This window comes from Danio rerio, chromosome 23 (genome assembly GCF_052040795.2).
Source record: "Danio rerio strain M-AB ecotype USA chromosome 23, GRCz13ab, whole genome shotgun sequence".
Taxonomy (NCBI): Eukaryota; Metazoa; Chordata; class Actinopteri; order Cypriniformes; family Danionidae; genus Danio; species Danio rerio.
The window spans coordinates 47070001-47097734 of record NC_141043.1 but is presented as its reverse complement, the minus strand read 5'-3'; the positions used below and the strand labels follow the sequence as shown (position 1 = coordinate 47097734).

Here is a 27734-nt window from a genome sequence, read left to right as displayed (position 1 = left end):
CACTTTAAAAAATTATATATATATATATATATATATATATATATATATATATATATATATATATATATATATATATATATATATATATATATATATATATATATATATATATATATTATTAGCACCCCTGTTTATTTTTTTCCCCAATTTTGTTTTTCCCATTTCTGTTTAATGGAGGGAAGATTGTTTCATCACATTTCTAAGCATAATAGTTTTAAAAACCTGTTTCTAATAACTGATTTATTTCATCTTTGTCATGATGACAGTAAATATTATTTTACTTGATATTTTTCAAGACACTTCTATACAGCTTAAAGTGACATTCAAAGGCTTAACTAGGTTAATAAGGTGAACTAGGCAGGTTAGGGTAATTAGGCAAGTTATTCTATAACGAGGGTTTGTTCTGTAGACTATCGAAAAACAAATTAACTTAAAGGGGCTAATAATATTGTCCCAAGAAATAGTTTTTTTTTTAAATTCTAAACTGCTTTTATTCTAGCCGAAATAAAACAATATTTTTTTTCTTCTAGAAAAAATCTTATTTATCAGACATGCTGTGAAAATTTTCTTGCTCTGTCAAACATCATTTGGAAACTATTTAAAAAAGGAAAAAAAAAATCAAAAGGGGGCTAATAATTCTGACTTCAACTGTGTGTATGTGTATATATATATATATATATATATACTAAAAAACATAAATTTTCACTAGTTTTATTAGTATTTTTATTCAATGCTTTGAAAAATAAGTTCAATCTTTGTAGACTATATAATCTTTGTAGTACTATATATCATTTATTTAAATATGTGGGCAACAAATTATAGATTAATTTTATTTAAAAATGATTATATTATTCTTATTTTTTTTTTTTATTCAATTATAGGTGTGCGGCCAGGTAGGGGGCCTTACAAGATAATGTGCCCAGGAGCCCCTGAGTTCTTAATCCGGGCCTGCTGCTCATATAATTACCTGAGGAATAAATAAATTGAAACTGAACTCTATATTGGAGATCTTGCTATGTGACTATTTTGAATGATCACATTACTTTATCAGTGCTTAAACGATATGCTGTGCAGCCCCAGTGTAAAACTTATTAACCTATTTAAAGCAGCAACATTTGTTATGACTTCATCATATTTTTATGGTGTAATAAGATTTTTTACAATTTCTTTTTTGCTGCTATATTAGACTAATATATTAAGTGTAATGGGTCAAATCATTTAAATATGCTAAGTATACATTTACAATATATATTTAATGGTTTTGGTTGTAAATATTGAATAATTAGTTAATATACATCTACAGTTAAAATGTTTATAATAAAAATAAGTATTGTTTTATATATTTTTATATTTATAATTATATATTTAAGATATTTTGATAATTACTAATAAATCTAATATAATTAAAAACTTATTACTTTTGTTTTGCATGCTATATATATTTTTTACATTTATATATATATATATATATATATATATATATATATATATATATATATATATATATATTTCTTCCAATTCTGAAATTACACAATTTGAAATCGTGTCAATAACAATAATTTTATAAAAATTATTGCCAAATATAAAAATAAAACATTTTTTATAGGATGAGAAATAAATCCATAAAATAGCACTGTGAAATGACTCGCGTAGAAAGTCAGTATGTGCATAAACACAATCCTGTGGAGCATGTTGAGCACCTGCTGCCTTCTCTGAATGATATTAGTCTGCAAGTGAACCACTAATAAATACAGGAGCAAAGCACTCTGGGGCGATGCGATGCTCTGGAGGCTGCAGGTGATGTGTTTATTTCACACTCCGCCTCTGTGCGTTTGTCTTTCAGATGGATGAAGCCAGTCTCTGACCTCCTGACTGGACAGATAGAAAGATTTCAGCGTGTCACTGCTCTCTGTAGAGCCTGATCTGTCATTCTGAAACCCTCCAGACCAACATCACAGTCAGAATCAACACTGCACCAAACACATCTAATTAGATCAGTTTGATAGACAACGTTGTGCTTCAGTAGAAAGATGTGCCCGGGTCTTGAATTAAGGTAGGCTAGATAAAAATTAACCAGTATTTTTGAGTTTAAGTTTCAAGTTTGAAGCAGTTTTAAAAGTTTAAGGTCCTGTGTGGTTGTTAGGGTATTTTAAATGGTTACTAGGGTGTTATCATGTAGTTTTTAGCTGAGTTGATCTTGGTGGTTTGAAGGGTAGTTGAAAGGCTATTCTGGCTGGCTGCAGTTGCTAAGGTATTGTAGATGGTTGCTTTGTCGTTGCTATGCAGGCCAGTGTCTATTGTGCTCTGGCATTTAAGTGATTGCAAACCAGTTGCTAGGGTGTTATAATGGGTTGTAGAATGTTGTGGGTGGATATATGTGGCAATGTTATGTAATTAAAGGTCAGTTGCTAGGGTATTCTTGGAGGTTTCCAGAGTGTTAGAGATGGTTGTTATGTAGCTATATAGTTCCATTGCTAGGGTGTTCTGGGTGGTTGCTAGAAAGTTACTAGGGTGTTGTGGATGGTTGCAATCGCATAATACCGACATAGCAACTTGCTAAGCAGTTTCAATAAAGTTATGGAGTGACTGCAGGCCAGTTGTTCAGGAGTTGGCCAACAGTTTGAAGTAGTTGAAAATTTCCTGTGTGGTTGTTAGGGTATTCTAAATGGTTACTAGGGTGTTACTATGCAGCTTCTAGGGCTTTGATAGCTGAGTTTATCTGGGTGGTTTTCAGGTGGTTGCTATACTGTAGGTAGTTGAAAGGCTATTCTGGCTGGCTGCAGTTGTTAAGGTATTGAAGATGGTTGCTTTTTCATTGCTATGCAGGCCAGTGTCTATTGTGCTCTGCCATTAAGGTATTGCAAACCAGTTGCTAGGGTGTTATTATGGGTTGTAGAATGTTGTCGGTGGATATATTTGGCAATGTTATGTAATTAAAGGTCAGTTGCTAGGGTATTCTTGGAGGTTTCCAGAGTGTTAAAGATGGTTGTTGTTATGTAGCTATATAGTTCCATTGCTAGGGTGTTCTGGGTGGTTGCTAGAAAGTTACTAGGGTCTTGTGGATGGTTGCAATCGCATAATACCGACATAGCAACTTGCTAAGCAGTTTCAATAAAGTTATGGAGTGACTGCAGGCCAGTTGTTCAGGAGTTGGCCCACGGTTTGAAGTAGTTGAAAATTTCCTGTGTGGTTGTTAGGGTATTCTAAATGGTTACTAGGGTGTTACCATATAGTTTCTTGGGCTTTGCTAGCTGAGTTTATCTGGGTGGTTTTCAGGTGGTTGCTATACTGTAGGAAGTTGAAAGGCTATTCTGGCTGGCTGCAGTTGCTAAGGTATTGAAGATGGTTGCTTTGTCGTTGCTATGCAGGCCAGTCTCTAGTGTGCTCTGCCATTAAGGGATTGCAAACCAGTTGCTAGGGTGTTATAATGGGTTGTACGATGTTGTGGGTGGATATATGTGGCAATGTTATGTGATTAAAAGTCAGTTGCTAGGGTATTCTTGGAGGTTCCCAGAGTGTTAGAGATGGTTGTTATGTAGCTATATAGGTTCTAAATGGTTACTAGGGTGTTACTATGCAGTTTCTAGGCCTTTGCAAGCTGAGGTTATCTGGGTGGTTGCTAAGTCAAAAGGCTATTCTGGCTGGCTGTAGTTGCTGAGGTATTGTGGATTGTTGCTTTGTCGTTGCTATGCAGGCCTGTCCCTAGGGTGCTCTGGACCGTTGCTATGCCATAAATATGAGTATTTGGCTTTTCTGTGTGATTGTAGACAGTTGATGGGTTTTTTGGGTGGTTGCTATAGCATTGGTGGGGTGTTATCGGTGGTTGCTATGATGTGACGGCAGGTCAGTTGCTAGGGTGTTGTTGATTGGTTGTTGCTAGGGTGTTCCAATTGGTTGGTATAGTGGTATTTATGGTTTCTTTGGCTTTGCCGTGTGACTGCAGGCCAGTTGCAAGGATGTTGTAGATTGTTGCTAGGGTGTACCGGGTGGTAGCCAAAGTAGTATGAGTGTTTGGCTTCTCTGTGTGATTGTAGGCCAGTTGATAGGTCTTTTGGGTGGTTGCTATAGCATTGGTGGGGTGTTATGGGTGGTTGCTATGGTGTTGTTGGCTGTTGATTGGTTGTTGCTAGGGTGTTGCAGGTGGTTGGTAAAATGGTATTTATGGTTTCTTTGGCATTGCTGTGTAACTGCAGGCCAGTTGCTATGGTGTTGTAAGCTGTTGCTAGGTTGTAGCAGGCAGTATCCAAAGTGGAATGGGTGTTTTTCTGTATGATTGTAAGCCGGTTGTTAGAGTGTTGTGTCCTGTGTGTGTGGTTGTGTTACACTAAATGCAGGATAATGAATTTAAGTAAGCTAGTTTTGCTGAATGGTGTATTTAGTGCTGGTGTTTTTCATTCTGCTCATGAGGCTCTGATTGCGAATGCAGCGGCGGTTCACAGAGCGGATGATGAGGTGTCGACGCTCCAGCATTGATTCTCCCGCAGCTCTTGCTGGGTTTGTTGATTGAATCAGTGTGTGGTCGGGTAAATCCAGACGCATCTCGGTTTGTTTGGAGGGCAACACACGTCCTGAAACTCTGAGTCCAATCAGAGCGCGTTAAAAACACCTCTTCCTGAAATAGTGTCTGTTCTGCTGGGTGAACACGAGGAAAGGTCAGGACTCAGCGTGAGCTCTAATGACCAGTGGTGGTGATGCAGGGTAAAGCTGGATCTTCACCGCAGTTCAGTGTAAATCAACAGCAGTGTCTGTGTGCGTTTCTGAAGGGGACGCAGTGACTCATTCTTCTGTCGGCTGTTAATCTCAGTCCTAGCAGAAGCTAAAATATCTCCTACAAAACCTTTCGGTTTAGGCTCTCTGCCTTACTGCTCATATTCACAGTGTGATGGGATCAATTTTGAGGAGAAACTTAATTGTCATCTTTAAATATGAAATGCAATAAGTATGCTTTGATGGTTAACTTAATAATTTAGTTAGCCATTATAAAAAAATGAGAACAAATGTAATAATTTAAATAAAAATATTAATTAAAATATAATAAAAAAAAATAATAATAATAATAATAATAATGACGATGATAATAATAATAATAATAATAATAATAATAATAATAATAATAATAATAATAATAATAATTATTATTATTATTATTATTATTATTATTATTATTGATAAAACAATCATTATTTAAATATTTATTTTTATAAAAAAAAATTTTTAGGATTTTTTAGGATTAAATCTTTAGGATTTAAATAAAAAATATTTTAAAGTACTGAACATTTAGTCATATGAAAATATATTCATAATGCTTTCATAATTTACGAGAACAAATACTTTTAAAAAGTAATTTATTTGTTGTACAACTAGACTATAATTAAACAATTATACATTTAAAAGATTATTATTATTATTATTATTATAAAATACTCATAGTAATTTAATTGTAACATTTAAAAGTCTTTATAAAAATATTTAATGTTTATTTTCTAATTGAAGTGTTTAAATTTAATTGGATTTAATTTCAATTATTAGTTTTATTTATTGATATAAATGGGGTTTAATATATGTTAAAAATATAATAATTATAATAAATTAATAATAATTAATTAATGATAATTATAATAAAAGTTTAACTTTTTTGGAATCAACATGTAAAATTGTTTTATTTTTCAGTTCCTTATATTTGCAATAATTTAAAAGGATTACTGTTTTTATTTTAAGTTTTAAAATTATATTATGAATGAAATTCACATTATTTTCCCGCATAAACTTTTTGCTTATATTAATACAATTTTTGAAGTGACATTGGGCCCTATTATATACCCGGCACAAGACGTGCATGGTGTGATTTGTTTTATGTTTTATGTTATGTATATAACATAAATTTTTATGTTTTGCACCACAATGTTTAAATAGTAAATTCATCTGCGCCACTTTGTGGACTCATGGGTTTGCTGGTCTATAAAGGAGGTGTCTTATGTCGCTTTGTTAATGCATTGCTGTTTTGAGGAACTGAAATAGATTGCGTCATTGACCAAATAAAAGCTGCTCTTAGGATGGGGAGGGGGACCTTTTGTCAGTTTATTCATGACAATTTGCATTTGTATAATGTTGTTATTATTATTATTATTATTATTATTATTATTATTATTATTATTATTATTATTAGTATTATTAGTATTATTTGTTATATGCATATTTATATTTTTTTTATAAAAACAAGTTTAGATTTGTCCACCTTAAGACGTTTAGAGATGTCTGCATCACCATATGGGTCATAAGAACAGGACGTGTGTTTGGATATAACTGAAGTGTTTGACCACACTTTGTTAATATTGTTTATTTATCCGTTTGCTGGAGATTAGAACTGAATTTAGAAATAGTTTTGAAACAAATCATTGCATCTAGCAAACTAAATTAAATCTGTAGGCTAATAGATGTCTTTAGTGGAGTGCGTACAACACTGTTTCCTTACTCCACCAAAGGAGTTAAGTAAAAGTAAAGAGAGGATGGCTTAAATGGAGGAGGCTCTTTCTTTATCCAAGCACTGCAGATGCTCTGCTGTTTTCTCGCTAGTGAAGCGTTCAGTGTTTACACTTATAAAGTCCACCATATAAATAGCAAATGCGACATGGTGTGACACAACTGACGCTTAAAGGGAATGAGAGATGAGACCGATTGGTTAAATGCACGTTATGCTCAAAACACACCCTGTTAGACCGTGCACCGAGTGCAGAGCGTGTTTATCCGTCCTTAAAAAAAGCAAAAGTGGGTTTGAACACGTCCTTAATGGTTTTGCGTCCTGCGCTTTAGACTTTGCGCCTAGATCGTCAAAATAGAGTCCATTGTGTCTAAATTCAAACTGCATTTAATTTTATGTGAAATGTTGCATTTTGTAATGAAGCAAATAAGGTGTTTTATTACTTGAGACAGAAATAAATTAATAAAAATACAATAAAAACGTTCAGTTGTGTTCAGTCGATCATGAGGCTGAATATATCTCTATATTCTCATGTTATGAACATGTTATGAACCACACCTCCTGCTAGTGTGTATTTGTGTGTTTATATGATCTGCCTGTCACGGCTTTGTGCTTGTTTTTCTTTCACACTTCACGTCTGTCTGACAGGATGCTGTGATTGCGGTTTTCTCACTGTCGCTGGTGTCGTCGTTCCCTTTGCTTTCTCAGAGAGATGCTGGGTTGAATCGCGTTCACTCGCTCTCGCTTTCCAGCTGACATTTCTGTCTCCTATTTTTAGGCTCGTGCTCCATTTGCGCTGCGAAACACACCTGTGATTCAACAGCGTGTGTGATATTACTGCCATTTCACCTGTGATCTCTTGTCTTTCTCACAGATCGCTTTGTCAAAGAAGAGAATTCAATCTTTCTCCACATCATCGCAATAAATTCACCATCTTTCTTTACATATTCGGTTCTCAGTTTTGACTGATCATCTGCAAAGTTTTGTGCATGTTTGACAATTGTGGATCCACGCTTTTAAAGTGACAGTTCATCCAGAAACACTCTACTTTGGAAAATGGCAAATTTTCTGAGAGTTTACTTGAATCATATTTTAATCCTTTCAGCCGAATTCTTGTTCTGTCCGGGTCACTTTTAGCTTAGCTTAGCATAATGAATTGAATCGGATTAGACCATTAGCATTTTGCTCAAAATTGTTCAGTAAATCAGACGGAAAATGAATAATTACTTCTCTGTAGGCCGATGTTGCTTATTTCTTATGAAAAACGGTTTCTTGACTTATGCCAGAATGGGAATGATCTCTGTTCTTTCTTACAGATCGCTTTGTCAAAGAAGAGAATTCAACATTTCCCTCACACCATCACAATGAATTCACCATCTTTCTTAGCTTACTTAGGGTCACTTTTAGCTTAGCTTAGCATAATGAGTTGCATCGGATTAGACCATTAGCATTTCATTCAAAAATTGAGTAGTAAAACTTATGGAAAATGAAAAATTACAGTTTTTTTTTTCTTTTTAGGCCAATATTGCTGCTTGCTTATAAAAAATGATTTCAAGGTACCCTTGACTATTGCGCCAGAATGAAAATGATGCCTTTTTTTCTGAAAGATCGCTTTGACAGAATAGAATTCAATCTTTTCCTCACACCGTTGCAATAAATTCACCATCTTTCTTTACGTATTCGCTTCTCAGTTTTGTTCATGTTTGATGTTTGTGCATTCATATTTTCATCGGCTATTATTAAAGGGACAGTTCATCCTGAAATGAGAATGTGCTCTTAAAGAAACACTACACTTTTTTTTTTTTTTTTGCCAAACAGTTCATTTTCAGCAAGTCTCCTCGAGTTAGATGATTTACTTGAACCATATTTTAATCCATTCAGACGATTTCTTGTTCTGGCCGGGTCACTTTTAGCTTAGCATAATGAATTGAATTGGATTAGACCATTAGCATTTTGTTCAAAATTGTTTAATAAAACCGACAGAAAATGGAAAAATTACATTAAATTGATGCTGCTTATTTCTTATGAAACGGTTTCTTGACTTATGCCAGAATGAGAATGATCTCTGTTCTTTCTTACAGATCGCTTTGTTAAAGAAGAGAATTCAATATTTCCCTCACACCATCACAATGACTCACCATCTTTCTATATTCAGTTCTCAGTTTTAACAAAACTGAATCTTTAACAAAATGCCAATATCATCTGATTCAATCCATCATGGTATACGCTAAGCTAATTGTCACCCAGACAGAACAAGAAATCGGCTGTATGGATTAAAAAATAGTTTAGTTTAACTGTTTAACTCTAGAAGACTTGTAAAATTAGCCTTTTTCAAAAAAAAGGTGAAGCGTTCCTTCAAAGAGTAAATGTTCTACCCAGACACACACATAATCTGCAGGTGTTTTTTGCTATTTATGTACAGAATTTTGTACAAAATCTGCAGTTTTATGTAGAATTATTTTAAGAGTGTAGTAGCTAAAAACTGAATGCTTGTAAAAAAAAAAAAACTGAAGTTTTAACTTTTTGTTTAAGGTTTACAATGCAAATCCAATAAGAGCCACTTGTTTGGTAAACAAAGTCAGTTTGTCATATAATATCTACTAAGACTTTACAAACGGTAAGCTATTAAATCATTTTCATATTATTTATTAACTACTGAATTATTCAATAATTACTGAAACTAATATAAAAACTGAATATATAATTACACACCTTTACAAAAGTAAATAAATAAATAAATAAATTGATGTATGGGCTCAAAAATAAGCAGATTACTCCACGCTCAGATTCCATGTGGACACACAGACCATTTTAATATGGTGATGTCATTGGCGCACAAACATTTCCTGCTTGTTATCAAACTATGTCATAACTGTACAGGCTGTATAGGCAATTCAATCATAACTTAATGTTAAAACAGCTATCATAACATAGTTATCAATATGTGGCTCTTTTTGGATTCTCAGAAGCTATAGAAATAAAAAATGTAAATCAGGAAATAGGTTCGGACCATTGTTTTGTTTACATCCCTCAAAATGACATATAGTCATTCCCCTTTTCAAACGACGTAAAAATAAACAAAAATCTGGTATCTCAAGAACGTGCGTGAGAAGTTTCAGCACTAAATACCCCACATATCGTTGGTTATTATTTCTCAAATTTCCCTCAACAAAAATGCATTTTTTGTGCGTATATTTAAATGCAAATGAGCTGCTGCTATCCAAGCGTTTTTGCATGCCATTCTGCATTATTTTGCATTCAATTGTTAAATTTTTATAATAAAATTAGTGGATAAAAGTCTTACATGTTAAGATGTTCAAACCAAGGGTATACATTAGTTTCCATCAAAACATGCAAATTAGACTTATGCACACATATGCAAATTAGACTCATGCACAAATATGCAAATTAGACTCATGCACAAACCTGGAATATCGCATAAAACATTTGCAAATAAAGCCCTGTTTCATCCAGTAAGTCATCCAGAGAACAAAATCATCCCTTCCTGCTAAACTGGAACAGATATCAGTGAAAGAAATGTAGTTTAGTGCACTGGGATTTGCCACTGCGGTGTTTTTTTTGTTTCTCTAATTGATGAGTTGTGCCTCAGAAGATGAAGACGAAACGCAATGAATGTGGTACATTTGGAGTCATGAGACGCTCTTTGGGAGCGCAGACAGATGCTCAAGACAGTTCTGGAGGGAATAATAATAGAAGAAGAATAATACTGAAGCACTGCGATGACGGACTGACGGAGGGCTGAGGCCTTCTACAAGCAGCATAACAACATTTCAGATCTGCAACAATGGAAATCTGGAAACATGAAGAGCTGCAGATTAACATTAATGATGTTACACACATCCATATCTGATCATCTGTCAAAAACGACATCACATGACTTTACTGATGTGCATGCTGGAATTTATTCAGCGTTTCCATCATGGTTTATGCACATTTTTTCTTATCGGATAAAAAGTTTATCCTATTCAGTACATGTTGGCATTTCCATGAAGCATTATTTGTTATATTGCACAGGTACTGTCTCATATGAATGTTCTGCTAGAAGGAGACTGATCTCTGACGGCCTGATGGTGAGTTAATTAACAGCACATTCTCGTTTTGGGGTGAATTGTCCCTCTAAAGGTCTTCGCTCCAGTGTCTGCAGATCATTATGTGCTGGAGTTCAGACTTTGAGAGCATTTTAATGTCCAAGAAGTAGGTGGATGGCAAAAATAGGATGGAGGCGTCCGTCAGCTGAATGGAAACGTGTTGCATCATAATACGCCTCTGCCTGTGTGGACAGATGAGGGTTTATTAACTTCACTATAATCTTGTTGTTGTTGTTTTTAAAGCTCTGACCTTAAGGGTGAGAAATAATAATGGTTGTTTTGCATCAGATTAGCCAGATTGTGGGTGTCCTGAGAACGTTGACATGCAAACTTTAACGTTTTTTTATTTATTTAACTTGAGAGCAGCAGGCTTTAGGACGGAGGTTTTAATTTTGATGCACCGTGAGAAGGAATGGTTGTTTTTTTTAATTAACTAAACATTCAGGCATAAATATAAAATATTTTGATGCTGCTTTTTTCGTATGATGAATGAACTTTTATAATTTTTTTTTTGTTTTTTTTAATTTTATTTTTTATAAATTTATTTTTGGCCTTTTTATTAGATAGGGCAGTATTGAGACAGGAAGCAAAGTTGGAAAGAGAGAAAGAGGGGTTGGATAAGGAAATGTCCTCGAGCCGGGATTTGAACTCTGGACACCCTGACATGCTACTGCACTGTCAGCACGCTAACCATTAGGGCATTGCGCCGACTAACTTGATTTATTAACTAAAATAATTGTAATGTCTAATATTTTTTTAATAACTGTATTTTATAATATTTTAATCTAACATATATTTAATATTATTAAATTCCATTATATGAAATTCCATTATTAAATGAAATTAATTAATTATAACATTAAATAAATTTAAGGATTTAGTTTAAGGGGGCGACACCGTGGCTCAGTGGTTAGCACTGTTGCCTCACAGCAAGAAGGTCAGAAGGTTTTCTCCGGGTGCTCTGGTTGCCCCCACAGTCCAAACACATGCATTATAGGGGAATTGTATAAGCCAAATTGTCCATAGTGTATTAGTGTGTATGATTGTGTATGGGTGTTTCCCAGTCTTGGGTTGTGGCTGGAAGGGCATCCACTGCGTAAAACATATGCTGTATGGGTTGGTGATTCATTCCACTGTGGCGATCCCTAATTAATAAAGGGACTCACTCAAAAAGAAAATCAATGAATGTTACATTTAAATATTATTACATTGATGTTCAGCTATTAATTTAAATATTTTTTCGTTCAATTTAAATTTTATTCAGGTTATCGTTTGGCAATTATAATTTAAACGCTTTTAGTCATTTTATTTTTAAACATATTCAGTAATATCATTTAAGTCACTAAATTTATTTTAAAAATGTGCTTAATGCCATGATATACTGTATAGCTATTTGCTACCCTAAACAATTATAGACAAACTAATTAAATGTTTTATTTTATTTTTTTTACTCATTAAAGTAGAAATTAAATAACATTAATTTATAAAGCATTAACATTAATCAATAATGCATTTTTTATTTTATCATGGAATGCCATGGTGTATATTTATTTTATGTTGGAATTGTGTATTGTAAAATAATTTTTGAAAGCAATAGCAAGAGTGGTTTCGCATCAGATTAGCAGATTGTTATTGTTCTGAAATCTAATCTGCAACACAAACCATGACATTCATGATTATTCATTCAAAAACAGCTGATTTTAGGCTCCATATTTGTATATATGTGTATATTTATTTGTTTATTTATTATTGGTAGTTTTTTTATTTTATTTTATCCTGAAGCGGCACGGTGGCTCAGTGGTAAGCAGAAGCAAGAAGGGTTGCTGATTTGAGCCCCGACTGGGCCAGTTTGCATTTCTGTGTGGAGTTTGCATATTCTCCCCATGTTGGCATGGGTTTCCTCTGGGTGGTCCGGTTTCTCCTATAGTTCAAACGCACACACAAGCGCTATAGGTGAATTAAATGAACTAAATTGGCCGTTGTATGTGTGTGGACTTAGTGATTTGGGGGCCCTAAGCAATCCGAAAAATGGGCCCTAACATTCATCTTTATTTCTATAGCACTTTTTACAATGTAAATTGTATTAAAGCAGCGTAACACAGAATATTATAGTAGAACAAAACGGTCAGTCCAGTTTTCACTGTTGAAGTTCAGTTTAGTTCAGTTCAGTGTGGTTTAATTATCACTGCTGAATATCCAAAACACTGAAGAGCAAATCCATCAACCATCGACATTAAAACTCAAAACACTTTCTTTCTGTATAGATATAAACTGCATCTTAGAATACATTTTAAGGTAAAGTATTATCTTCTTAATGTAAAATAAATACAGTAAATTCACAAATAATAAAGACGTTCACAAACTATGTACGGTTAATTAGCCATATTTGTAATTATATATTAATATTTGCATGTGCAGTATGGAAGCAACATTCCACTGTTCGTGGGGACCACTGATTTTAAGGAGTAATAACCTTAAAATCCTAATGGTTTGATTTTACAACATATGATGTAAAATTTATGAAAGTGCTATATGATTAATATAGGCTTCTTGGCATTGGTTGTTGCCCCTATTTTCCCCAGGGCCCTAAGCGGCTGCTTACCTCGCTTATTGGTTAAGTCCGCCCATAGGGATGCAATAATTATAGATTTTTGTTGTACGATTACAGTCAGAAATAATCACAGTTTCACAGTTATGATTATTATGCATTCATTAATTTTAAAACACTACTAGTTTAAAAACTCACTTGAAAACTCCTTATTTTACAGTGTTATTTATTGCAGCTCAGTAACCACATAATACAGCACAAAATAGTATTAAAAACAAACAAACAATAGTCCATTTCTCTCTCTGTGCTTAAAAATAAGTAAAATTTTTGACATTGAGACATACATAATTTTTACACTGTAGATAAACGATAGAACAATGAATAAATAAATAAAAATAATAGTATTTGTCTAATGCAGGGCTTGAAATTAACTTGTGAATTAACATAAATTTAGGAGCACCCACCAAAAATGAAAGAGCACCACTGCAAATTATTACAGATTTATTATATTTTAAAACAACACCAATCAGGAGTCACAAAAACCAGAAACAACCAATTACGTTATCACTTATTGATATTTGTGCAATAATTCAAAAATGATTGTCCAATAATTATAAAATATTAATAATGATGATGATGACGACAATAATACAAACAATAAATAACATTATCATGCTGCCTTAAATGTGCTTAAATGTGAGTTATCTGCTATAAAAAGTCCTACTTCTACTTTGAAAATAAAATCTATCATCTGCATCGAACACAAATGAAGCATTGCAGTAAGAAATATTTATTTTCTACTACGTCAATTTAATAACCAGAAAGATCGTCTGGAAAAGTCTTTTACTACTCTAAAGGTTTTGGTTTGTGTGATTTTTAAATGCTCAGTCGTGTAGTTTTAATTCTTCTGTGTTTGTGGGAAAAAAGCAGGTGAATCAATATATATTGCGGCACAGAGCAGCAATTCTGCCTTTGTGATTAACTAACCGTGACGAATTAAAGCGCGATTAATAGTGAAACCGGTTAATCGTTGCCTCCCTAGTTCGCCCCTGTGTGTGAATGTGTGTATGGATGTTTTCCAGTAATGTGTTGCAGCTGGAAGGGCGTCTGCTGCTTGAAAAATATGCTAGAGTAGTTGGTGGTTCATTCCACTGTGGCTATAAAGGGACTAAGCTGAAGGAAAATGAATAAATTAATTTCATCAAGAAACATCTTGATGTGTATATTTACTTCTGTTGGAATTGTAATGGTTTGACCACTGTCTTTCAGTGTCAGATTGACAGATCGTCACACAGACCATGACATTTGTGGTTATTCACTCAAAAGCAGCTGATTTTAGGGTCTAGAAATGTCATTTAACATCAAGCCTGTTTATGTCAAAGCGTTGACAGAAATGACAGTGAATTTACATTTCACCTCGCGTGCATTGCTCAAAGTCATGCACAACAGCTCATGTATTTTTCAGTGTAGTTTTATTAACGCCGTCTGTCATGTTTTAATCAAATCATCTGCAGTCTGCATGAAGCACGCAGCTGTGACTTCACATCTCTTCGGGCCTCGTCTGAAGGCACGAAACTAAATAAACACACCGTCATGCCTGTCATCGCCGACTACTGAACACATTCTCCAACTCATTTCACTCTCGCGCATTCAGAGCAGCTCAGATATTGTCTTTTCAGCCTTTCATGTCTTGGTTTGCGAATATCTGGATATGTATTTTCATGGTTATGGAAACAAATGCATCACATACAAAGGTTTTTTTTTTTTTTTTTTTTGAAGATTAAGCACCTGATGCGTGAAAGCAGCTCTTTCTGAATGCAATACAGAGCAGGGTGTGAGTTCACAAAGCATTTCATCTCAGCACTACGACATTTTTTCAATAGTAGTAAACGTTTTTAGCCAAAGAGTTTTCGCTTAACCTGTTCACAAAGCTGCTGAGATTAACTATTCCTAGGGATTACAGAGAGAAGTCTGTGTGAGTTCGTGATGTTTATGTGGCTGGCACACATTGCTATTTGTTGTTTTATGTAACAATTAAAAACATAGTTTGTATTGGTAATCTTTAATCAAAACATCTGCTTCTGTGTTTGGATTGGCTCCTTTTAACCATGCCTCTTTTATGCTGCGTTCACACCAGACGCGGAACGTGCGTCTAGCGCGAGTGATTTACATGTTAAGTCAATGCAAACACGCGAATAGACATCCTGCGCCGCAAATGGCGTGGAGCAAATGACCAGAATGGCGCAACGCGATTTAAAAGTTTTCGGTGTTTCCCAGTAAGTTTGATGTGTCATATGACCCTCTTCCTATGGAAAAAATTAAAGTTAGATCCAAGATGGCCGACTTCAAAATGGCCACCATGGTCACCACCCAGCTTTAAAAGTTTGCCCCCTCACATATACTAATGTGCCACAAACAGGACGTTAATATCACCAACCATTCCCATTTTATTAAGGTGTCTCCATATAAGTGGCCCACCCTGTATAATAATGATAATATACGAATTATACAAACCCAAAGTAAAGAATAAAATTTAAAATAATTATTTATTCAATGAATTATTTAAATAATGAAACATAAATTAATTATTTATGAATTATTAATAGCATTATAACTATAATATACTCATGCTGGTAATAAAAATAATAATAATAATAATAACAAAAATTCTAAAAATAATAATAAAACAACAGCGTTAACAGTAATTCGAGGGGGTGGGAGTGATATGATCAGCATTGAGGAATATGGTGTTTGTCAGTTGTGATGCGTTAAAAAAAGTTTGACATGTAGCATGGATTAGTTCAGTTGTAGCATGGATCAGTCCAGACAGATGACATTCACGAGTTCACGCTCACAGATATTTGACTGAATAGAATATACGTATGTGGCGTGCTGTCCGGGGAAAGGGCTCTGAGCTCGGGAAGACACCCTAACTCGTGTTATTCCCCTTACCAGGATAAAGAGAGGTAGGGTCCGAGTGCAGTGTCTAGCCCGGCTCCAGAACGCTCCCCCCTCAGATTTAAATTGGTATCTGGTTTGTGGAGGGATGCTGAAGTCGAGAGAAAACGGAGGTTTGACGTGTTTGACTGTTTATAGGGGTTTGCTCTTGAGCTGATTGGATAATTGAATGATTGTGTGTGTGTGATAAATTAGCCTCGTCATAGACTGATCGTGCTCCTCCCGAAATTTGTTTATAAAACATCATTTAGGCTCCGTCCGAAACCGCTTACTACTCAGTAGGTACTGCATTTGAAATTAAACATACTACATGGAATTCGAACGTACTACATCCGCCATTTTGTCATGGTCACGTGACCTACTTGCGTCAATTGCGTCGCTTTATTCCGATTTATGAATTCGCTCACGGGCCATCATGGGATTGCGCAGCATGCATGGGATATGCACTCCAGAATCTTGCCAGAAGTAGTAAGTCATCCAGGTACTTCTCGCATAGGGATTTTCGAATTCTATGAATTCGGACATACTACTTAGCTCTTATACTGATTTTAGCTTACTATATAGTATGGAAGTATAATGTTTCGGATGCAGACTTAATGTTTTTTTTTTTATCATTCCAAGTTTAAATGTTAGAATGTTCGAAACGAATAGGGCATAAGGGGGGATCACTGGAAATAGAACACAGCCAGGAACTATGTTTCTAACTACAGCACTAGAAGTGTAGTTGCAAGCATACAAGTTTGCGAATGTTCATTTATAATGATAGATTTGGGAAATGCCAAATCAGCAAACTGTTTATAACGATGGAACTTCCATTGTTAGCCAATTAAGGTCGCTTCTCAGTAATGCACCCCAGAGTATTGTCTTAATGGTATTCAATTCAGAGTATTGATCTCAATGTAAAGCATACTCCACAGCCATGTCACCCTGCAGCCCAAGACCGGTTACTCACTGAAGCTAAGCAGGGCTGAGCCTGGTTAGTACCTGGATGGGAGACCACTAGGGAACACTAGGTTGCTGTTGGAAGTGGTGTTAGAGAGGCCAGCAGGGGGTGCTCAACCTGTGGTCTGTGTGAGTCCTAATGCCCCAGTAAAAGTGAAGGGGACACTACACTGTCAGTGGGCACCGTCTTTCGGATGAGACGTTAAACCGAGGTCGTGACTCTCTGTGGTCATTAAAAATCCCATGGCACTTCTCGTGAAAGAGCAGGGGTGTAACCCCGGTGTCCTGGCCAAAGTCTCTCTATCGGCCCTTACGATCATGGCCTCCCAATCATCCCTTTCCACCGAATTGGCTCTATCACTGTCTCTCCACTCCACCAATAGCTGGTGTGTGGTGAGCACACTGGCGCCGTTGTCCTGTGGCAGCCGTCGCATCATCCAAGTGGATGCTGCACACTGGTGGTGGTGTGGAGAGACCCCCCTCATGATTGTAAAGCGCTTTGGGTGTATGGCCGTACACAATAAATGCTCTATATAAACACACAATTCTACATTACATACTCAGTGAATCAAATTTTTACTTCTGGAAACCTGAAGTTGTGGCTCATAACATTTTTTTCTGCTGTGCACAAGGCTTTGATTCAACCAGATTTGTTCATGCACGGAGTATTAAATGTTTAAAGCACCGCAAGACCGAAGGCCGCTGCGGTTTTCTCAAACGTCAGTCATGGTTTGAAGGTCTAGCGAGTGTGTTTTGGGCCACAACAACAGGCGGCACTCAAGACTGGAGTTCACAAGGCGTTTATACAGAGATGGTGAGCAGAAAAGAGGATCCTGAGGGGGTTGTGGATGCTGAACAAACTGCCAGCGCAGAATCTCCTCATGATGCCGCAGTTAAGCAGACCCAGCAGCCCGACGATCGATCGCTTATAAATTGTTGATCAATGGCCGCGCGCAGACTCTCTCAAACCGTCCTCCAGAGACCAGAGAAGCTCTGAATGTGAATCGGTGAATCTCTCTTTCTCTCTCACACGCACACACTTTCAATTCAATTCGTCTCTTTGTCTCTCTGTTGCAGTAAATGCTTTTGTATCCGTGTAAAATTCTTTATATGAGCAGCAGATAGAATAAAATGGGGAATAGATCTGCTCAGGTTGTTATGTTATATGTTATTTATATTTGTTTTTCGCTTATCTGGAGTCCAGAATTGTTGTGATGGAAGTAGATTTGTCCTTTCCCCTCTCTTTTTGCTCTGAAGTGTATAATGTAAGGCTTTCAAATTGATTGTTTTGAATAAAATTGCATCTTAAAATTCACTCTTTTCAACTCTCTGTCTGCAGTAAATGCTTTTGTATCCGTGTGCAATTCTTTATATGAGCAGCTCAACGAATAAACTGGAGAATAGATCTAGTCAGGTTGTTGTGTGTTTGTTTAAAGCTTATGTGCAGTCCAAAACAGTTCATTTTAAGCACTATTAGTTTATAAATGGGGTGTCACGGTGGTGCAGTGAGTAGCACAATCGCCTCAGCAAGAAGGTCGCTGATTTGAGCCTTGGCTGTGTTAGTTGGCGTTTCTGTGTGGAGTTTGCATGTTCTCCCCGTGTTGGCGTGGGTTTCCTCCGGGTGCTTTGGTTTCCCCCACAAGTCCAAAGACGTGTGGTGTAGGTGAATTGGCCTGGGAACACCTTGTCTGGGGAGAGGGACTTAGCCAGGGGTGCGTTTCCCAAAACCATCGTTAGCCATCCAAGGTCGCAAGTTCCGTCGTTACAAGCATAATTTGTTGATTTGCCGTTTTCCAAATCCGTTGCTCCAAAACTTGAAACAATCTTGAAACAAACTTGAGCACTCGCAACTACACCTCTGGAGCTGTAGTTAGAAACATAGTTCTGGCTGTGTTCTATTCCCACTTATCCCCCCTATGCCCTATTCATTTACAACATTCTAACGTTCAAAGTTGGAATTATTAAAAATAAAAAAGCATTAAGGTCATCTCTCTTAGGTGTCATTTGCTTTCAAACTATTTTTACAGTTCAGTTTTAGCAATCTTCATGTTTACAATTGTGCACTTTGGAAACATTGATGGTGAAAGCTATAGGTGCCCTATTATTTAAAAGCAGAATTTATGTTTCATCTCCAAAGCTTGTGAAAAGAAAAAGCATACATTAATTCTTTTAATTTATAGTAGGTTATTTATTAAGTATCTGTACTGTATATGACATGGGCCTGCTGGTTAGTACATGTCTGCAGTAGTTTACATGTCAAATTGTAAAAGTAGACTTTTCTTTATATGTATATATATATATATATATATATATATATATATATATATATATATATATATATATATATATATATATATATATATATATATATATATATATATATATATGTATGTATGTATATATGTATATGTATATATATTTATATGTATATATATGTATATGTATATATATGTATATGTATAATAATAATGATTATTAAGTAGAAATATATAAATATATAAGTATATATATATATATATATGTGTGTATATGTATGTGTGTATATATATATATATATATATATATATATATATATATATATATATATATATATATATATATATATATATATATATATATATATATATATATATTTCTACTTAATAATCATTATTATTATTTTTATACATAATAATAAAATAATAATAATTATCATTGTCATCCTCATGATCATCATTAATATTATTAATATTAATACTAAATTAGGATTTTTTTTTCCATTTCCTAATATATAATAAATATTAAATTTCATTTTATAATAAATCGCCTCATTTATTTATTCATATGATTTATATATGATATCAGAATACGTGTTAGCTTTTGTAAGTGATTTGTTTAAGAATAGGATATGTCATATTCTCAATAACATTTGTATAGGAAACACAGGCTCTATATGTGGCATTTACAAATAATTCGGTTAATATGGAAAGCGAGTGCCAAAACTAATATTGGATTTTTTTTTAATTCGTGTGTGTGTGTAAAACAATATAATTTGCACAAAGAAATTATGGGGTTCTTCACTAAAAAAGATGTTACAACACCACATTTAGAGCGTCATTATGGGCGTTTTTTGTTATAACTAATGTGGTTCAAGCGATGGATTTGCAACAGAGAAACTACAGGTTTAGGGAAACACTCATCACTACATTGCTCTTTTCCCAAACGATGCATCGTACTATGATAGTTCAGCCATGAGTTACGTCATTGTTTGGGAAGCACACCTCAGAATAGTTGGCGGTTCATTCTGCTGTGGCTAAGAGACTAAGCTGAAGGAAAATTTAATAATTAATTTCTTTTAAAAAAATTATCTTACGTTTTTATTAAATAATTAAAGAAAAATCTCTTAGTATTTCTCTATGTTTCTCTCACTCTCTCTCTCCCTCAGTAATGTGGCAGTGTTTCCAGCATCAGCGGTGTGGTAATGTAGAAAGACGAGGGCTGTCTGGAACAATCTCTGAGCTCTCAGCTCTCTTTACTCTGAAAGAGAGACTAATAGAGGCGCTCAATGAGAGCCAGAGAAAAGGGCCACACTTAAAGAACGCACAGAGAGAAAGTCAGATGGGCTGAAGTGACAAGAAAATGGAGGTTAAACGAGATGGAGAAAGAGAGAGAGAGAGAGAGAGAGAAAGCTGTGATAGATGCATATGGAATGTTCAACACTTGGTGCTTGGAAATAAAATAATTAAACTGGTTGATTCATAATCACAATTCAGACACTGATTTGGTAATCCATAATATAAAATATTAAGTTATATTTGTATTTATAATAGAAACATGAAAATGACTAAAAATGTTATTTAAAATAATTCAATATTGGAAATATATATATATATATATATATATATATATATATATATATATATATATATATATATATATATATATATATATATATATATATATATATAGTACAATAGAATATCATTCAAATGAAATCAAATGTAGTTTTGAATCAGAAAAAGAACTGATAGCACACGAAAATATAAGCTCAGTGTACTTTCCTAATAAACAGATGAAAGTATAAAATGTGCATCAGCTTCAGCGCATCTGAATCCACTGCAATCCAAAAACACACTGCAATTAAAGGGCCGGAACGACTGGAATCGATGCGAAACGCTCTTACGGTTTGGGGAGAGGTGAAACAAATTCATCAAATAATGTTTGGTAAGTGCTTTCGTTCTGCAGCCGGCAATTTATCATCGTTACTGGGCGAATCAGGAGGGAAGGGAATCACGGTAATTGGGGTGGAACGTTGACAAGACTCGCTTTAAAAACACCTCGAAACCCAGAGACGCTGCTATTCCCTCCTGACAGCGGCAAACTTCGCTGGATTCACTTTGCTCAGGTGTAAATTCAATCTCCTTGTCAAGTAAATGTTTTGGTTTGTGCAGGAGAAAAGCTTAGAAGAAGAAATGCTGCTACTGCAGATACTATAGGTGCATAAAATCATGACCGGCCCTTTAATTGCAGTGTGTTGTTTAAGGTTGGATTCAGATGTACTGAAGCTGATGCACATTTTATACTTCCTTGTTTTTTATTAGGAAAGTGCTCTGAGCTTATATTTTCATATGCTGTCAGTTCATTATTTTCTTGTTCTGATTAACTGGTTTATTTAAATCTACATGTGATTTTTATATGAGTGATGAAATAATCTATTGTATACATTTCTATATATTGCCATCAATAAGTCAGACATGTTTCCAGTGCATGTTGGACTCCGACAGAATTTCGAGGCGCAGCCTTGAGCTGGAGGGGGTCCGGTTCGGGGACCACAGGATTTCATCTCTGTTATTTGCAGACGATGTTGTTCTGTTGGCTTCATCAGACATGGACCTTCAGCATGCACTGGGGCGGTTTGTTGCCGAGTGTGATGCGGCTGGGATGAGAATCAGCACCTCCAAGTCCGAGGCCATGGTGCTCCACCGCAAAAAAGGTGGTTTGCCATCTCCAGGTTGGAGGAAAGTCCTTACCCCAGGTGGAGGAGTTTAAGTATCTCGGGGTTTTGTTCACGAGTGAGGGAAGGATGGAGGATGGGCAGCCTGATTGGTGCAGCGGCAGCAGTAATGAGGTCGATGTACCGGTCCGTTGTGTTGAAGAAGGAGCTGAGCCGAAAGGCAAAGCTCTCGATTTACCGGTCAATCTACGTTCTTACTCTCACCTATGGTCATGAGCTTTGGATCATGGCTGAAAGGACAAGATACAAGTGTCCGAAATGAGTTTCCTTCGAAGCGTGGCAGAGCGCACTCTTATGGATAGGGTGAGGAGATCTGACACCCAGGAGGAGCTCGGAGTAGAGTCGCTGCTACTCCACATCGAGAGAAGTCAGCTAAGGTGGCTCTGGCATCTGTTTCAGATGCCTCCTGGACGCCTACCTAAGGAGGTGTTCCAGGCATGTCCCATCGGGAGGCGGCCTCGGGGAAGACCCAGGACACGCTGGAGGGTCTATGGCCCCATTTACACTAATGCGTTTTAGCTTGAAAATGCATAAGTTTTGCTACGGTTACGCCAACCGTCCACACTACGCCGGAGTTCTCGAGTGACGAAAACAGAGAGTTTCGAAAACGCTGGAGAGGCCGTTTTCATTCTGAAAGGCTGCTGCTCCGTCTCAGTGTGGATATGCAAAAATGGAGACATCTGAAAACGGAAGCGGGGCTGCAGACATTCGCCTCTCTGATTGGGGCTTTTCCTGAATATTAAGTAGCCTAACACACACAGTTCAGTCCTGCATTCTCTCCGTGTAAGTTCAGACTTCGCAAGTTTGATCAAGGCTGCAGTCTCTTTTTCTCAGTTTGATATGGAAAACAGACTATACCGAGGACATGTCGGGTAAATCTTTAAAGGGAACAGTGTACTTTATAGCTTCATTCACATCATCCTGGCTTCGTTGTTTCACTCTCAACAATAAAATGTAAACATGATTTAAGGAACTGCCTATTTTCATTTTAATATTAGCAACTTAGACAGCAGAAATGTTGAGGCGTTGTGCTGCATAAGATGAGCGTCATCTTCACTGTGTGGATATTTATAACAAAACGGAGCCGATAACAACTGCCTCTTTTCAATTTCAGTGAAAATACGAAACACACCCTCTCTTCTGCTGAATATCAGTTTTAATAATCAATAATGGCCATTATAAAAGTATAACATACAATAAGTTTATACATTATAGGAAATAAAGGCAAGCGATCAGTCAATATACAGAATAGGCTACGTGCGGTTACATGAATCATTAACTTATCTTTGCGCTCAGCCAAAACACGTTACCTGAGAACAAGTAAAGGATTCCAATGACCAAATGCAGGGAATATGTCGTTAGATAAAGACAACAAGATGAATGAAATATCCCGTTTAATAAATATAGTGAGATATTAGATCCAGCGGGAGATGCTTGATGAAGTCCGACTAGCACAGCTCTCATCTGGGTAGTTTTGCTGCAGTGCTTGCCAGAGAGTGTCTGTGTTGTCACGTGATGTGCGTTTTCAGCGTTTTGGTGTGGACGGAGAGCAGTTCAGAAACGCTGGGTAAAACGCGAGTGTGGACGCGGATCGTTTTCATTCTAAAACGCCGTTTTAAAACTAAAACGCACTAGTGTAAACGGGGCCTATGTCTCTCGGCTGGCCTGGGAACGCCTCGGGATCCCCCCGGAGGAGCTGGAGGAAGTGTCTGGGGAGAGGGAAGTCTGGGGTTCTCTCCTAAGACTGCTGCCCCCGCGACCATGCCCCGGAAAAGCGGCAGAAGATGGATGGATGGACATTTCTATATGATTCGACTAGGTTTTACACATTTGTCAGTTCTTATGCATTGCACACAGAATTCAAGTAGCATCGTAACTTTTTTTCTGGGAATAATATTTCTAAAGGAGCTGTTGACATGGAATTAAACCAGATTTTGGTGAAAATCCAAACCATACAAATATAAAAATAAAACTAAATAATCTGAAAAAACAAAATGTTGTAGTAAGAATGTAATGACTGAAGGAGAAAGTGCTGAACTACTGAATTGTATTTAACACTTTTTAATTATGGCAGCTCAAAGACGTCTCTCATATGGAGAATGAAGTCTCATGCATTGCTCAGGTGTGAGGCTTTCATAGACTTCAACAGAGTGTCAAAATCTTGATGCTTCTGTGGGTCTCGTCTATCAAATCTGAGCTTTAATTTGTATTCTCTTTTGGATTTGGGTCAGGTGATTGGCTGGGCCATTCTCCAGCTTGATTTTCTTCCTCTGAAAGCATTTGAGAGTTTCTTTGATTGTGTCCAGCCCTTTTGATTGGCCTTAATGACTCTGGCTGGAAACGTTTCGTTTGGCAGGGTTTTAAAAATGATTATAGGTGGTAGTTTCTGTCTATTACCATGGCAACCAAGAACAACAGTGTAAGCAGACTTTTCATGCCCCATGGTCGATACCGTGCTGGGCCCCTTTTTCTCCACAGTATGGTTCACGGGGATGTGAAAAGTAAGAGGGACCTCGGTGAATGCTCAGACAGTCAATCAAGCGGAGCGCTTACCAAAGTCACACTACACATTTTTACAGATTTTGGAACTCAGTGCACACATAAGGAGCACCAGATTATTAGGCACACGGCTGTTTTTTGACAAAATTTAAGGCTTACAGGTGCGCCTTATAGTGCGGAAAATACTGTACTATTCACTATATAAATGTATTTGTTTTATTTAAGATGCTTTATAATGTTCTTTAGAGCTGTAATGCACTCCACAATCTGACAGATTGATTAGCTGTAGTCATCTGAAGCGTTGTCATACAGTGTTATGCTGGATTTCATCAATAGCCTTACATTTACTAACATATATCTGGTGTTTGGAAGTCATTCATGTTTTCCTCATGTAGAAAAACATCATAAGAACGATGTTTAGTGGCTCAATGTATTACAGCAGTGTTTTTAAAAGACTAAACACTTTATTGATATAGTGTACAGTCAAGCACATGTGGTCAGAACAAAAACGAGTCTCAGGTACTGAAGTATTCAACCCAGGCTCATTCTGAAAACGTAGTCCAGCGGACGTTTCTGGAGACCGCGAAATATGTCCCGGGAGGTACGTATGGCTGCATTTAATTTTTTTAAGCGAACGCTATGGGGTGGTGTGACGTCGTTCCCTTTCGCCCTTGCCGGCTGACCGCTTACCTCCGTGTCAGCTCATAGTGTGCGTCGGCGGACTTCAGATGCAGAGAGAAGGAATTGACAAAGGCGTCCGGGTTCGAATCCGGGGAAGAACTGTTCAAGAAACCAGGTAAGACCAAAACAGAATCCAAAAAATAAAGGGAACGAGTTCGTAACAGGGTGAGAACGTGGTGAAATCCGAAAAACAGACGAGGGTTTTTCTTTTTCTAGACGGCTTTTCTAAATTGTTGCTCGGGTTTAGGGAAGTGAGCGGGCGGACGGGTCAATCGGTTAAACTGGTTGGGTTCAGGGAAGGAGAAGAGTGGGTCAGCCGATTGGCTGGTCGCGCAGTCAATCATTCAGTCAGTCAGACACCGGCCTCTGGTGGGTTGACGCGAGAACAGCGCGGTCCGAACGGCACAACGACCCTCCTGGGACGTGTTTCGCGGTCTCCAGAAACGTCCGCTGGACTATGTTTTCAGAATAAGCCTGGGTTTGAAGTATTAAGCGTTTCTCCCAAATAAAAGCCCGTCTAAGCAGAATGCCAGCAGGCGTTGGTAGCTCCGCACACACTCCGCCTCTTTGCCCTTGTTTGGTATCCCCCAGTTGGTGGAATGACACCCAAACAAAGTGGCGACAGTCGGCCATGCCTACTTGTAGCTTCTTTTGCATTCTTCAGAAACCTATAGATGACATAACGGATACCACATCCATATCTTATACAGTCCATGGAATTTAGCTGAAAGTTTTGGAAAAGTGCTGGAATTTTAGTAGTAAAAATGTGTATGTTTTGGTGTATGACCTAAAATCATCAGATCTGACCCACGGGTCCTGCACTGCCTACTTCAGATGTTTATCAGCAGATGTGAACATCTGAGCCAGACAGCTTATCATTCATCTTTAATAAAGGCACTTAAACTGAAGGTCCTCTCTGCAAACGCTTGAACAACCTTTCAGTAACCTTCAGAGCTCCTGCTGTTCTCTGACTTGTGTTATTTCCTCTGACCTGTAGGAGCCGCTATGGAAACTGCATGCTGGGAAGCTAACGCTTCAAAGCCCAACATGAACTAAAGGAATAAAGAGCCTGACCTGACAGCAGATGGACTTCAGACAGAAAGTCAAACAAAATCCGGCTCACTGAGTATCAATGAGAGTCTCTCTTCATTGACAAGGTAAACACACTTGTTATGCATCCCTATAGTGATTAGCTTTGACGATGAATGAGTCCAGCAAAGGGGTAAAAATAAGTGAAATCAGAAGGTTTTAAAATGCATTCAGCAGGTTTGTTTATTGCTGCTGATGGAGTATCTGAAGCACCAGCTGTAAAGGCTCTACTAGTAGTGGACAGTGGTGGAAAGAGTACTGAAAAATAATACTTAAGTTAAAGTACTATTACTTGCCTAAAACGCTGTGTGAGAAAGTATCTGTTGTATATATTACTCCAAGTATGAGCAAAAAGTAGACCTTTCAAAAGTACTCGAGTAGTGAGTGGAGAGTGGTCACCGACTCTGTCCCAGTCACTCCCCTCGATGGCCAGCAGAGGCCACCATCTCCGGACTTCTAAGCATTACATCATCCACTTACACTGATCTAGCACACCTGAACTGAATCCAGTTAATGACCCACGTACCCTTTATAAGCCGCACTCAAACACTCAGTCTTTGCGAAGTCTTGTTCAGCCCCGGCCAGCATTACTGAGCGTTATATCCTGTATTACTCCAAGAGTATTATGCTGTAAAAAGCTGATGCATTTACATTTCATTTGTGGATGTGTGTAAACGTAACATTCTGTAGTGCATTTTGTTATTGTCCAGCAGGCACACAATGTCATAAATGTTAATATTAGGTTAGATATGTGATGTCAGGTGACCAAAATTCAACAGTATGTCTAGCCGGCGTCTAAGGACAACATTATTTTAACATCCAATAACGATGTGAAATGACGGTGATATTTTGTTGATTGTAGGTTGTTAGAAAGTGACTGAAATCCCTCATCGAGCCAACATCTTAAACCAACATCATATTGACGTCAAATACTGACGTTTATTCGTCGGGTATGACAACCAAAATCCAACATCTGATAGAAGTCATATAGTGGTAACGTCCACACAATGTCAAGCTGTAACCTCGTTAGACGTTGATATTTGGTTGATTTTAGGATGGACATTGACGTCGGCCTGATGTTGAGTTCTGATGTCAACCCGATTTTCATTTTCAAACTAAATGCAACGTCCATGCAACGTTGAGATACAACATTAATCTGACGTCATGCTGACATCTTGTTGGGTGTTGTTGCGTGTTTATGGTCAATTTTATTTAATTATGGTCATAATTTTGGCACATCTGGGGGCTGGGCAACCTTTACAATTCTTCTCCAGCCAAGGCCATCATGTCATATATGTTTTTGACATCCCTTTCTAAAGAAGCAAAACAAATGAAAGAAGAGTTTAGGGACATACCAGGATCATTGATGTTATTGCAATGTAAAATAAATATTTAATCTTTTTAGTTGAACAAATGGTGCAAGGCAAATTAAAATAT

At 36.7% G+C, this 27734-nt stretch overlaps 1 long non-coding RNA gene across 1 annotated transcript in view; it reads left to right on the top strand.

The window, feature by feature from the left end:
- Positions 1 to 27734, top strand: part of LOC141380572 (uncharacterized) — a 55043-nt gene that overhangs the window by 25451 nt on the left and 1858 nt on the right. The window contains exon 3 of the long non-coding RNA XR_015524060.1: positions 26206 to 27734. This exon is cut by the window's right edge and continues 1858 nt beyond it. This is a non-coding gene — a long non-coding RNA (uncharacterized LOC141380572). The remainder of the gene's footprint in view (positions 1 to 26205) is intronic.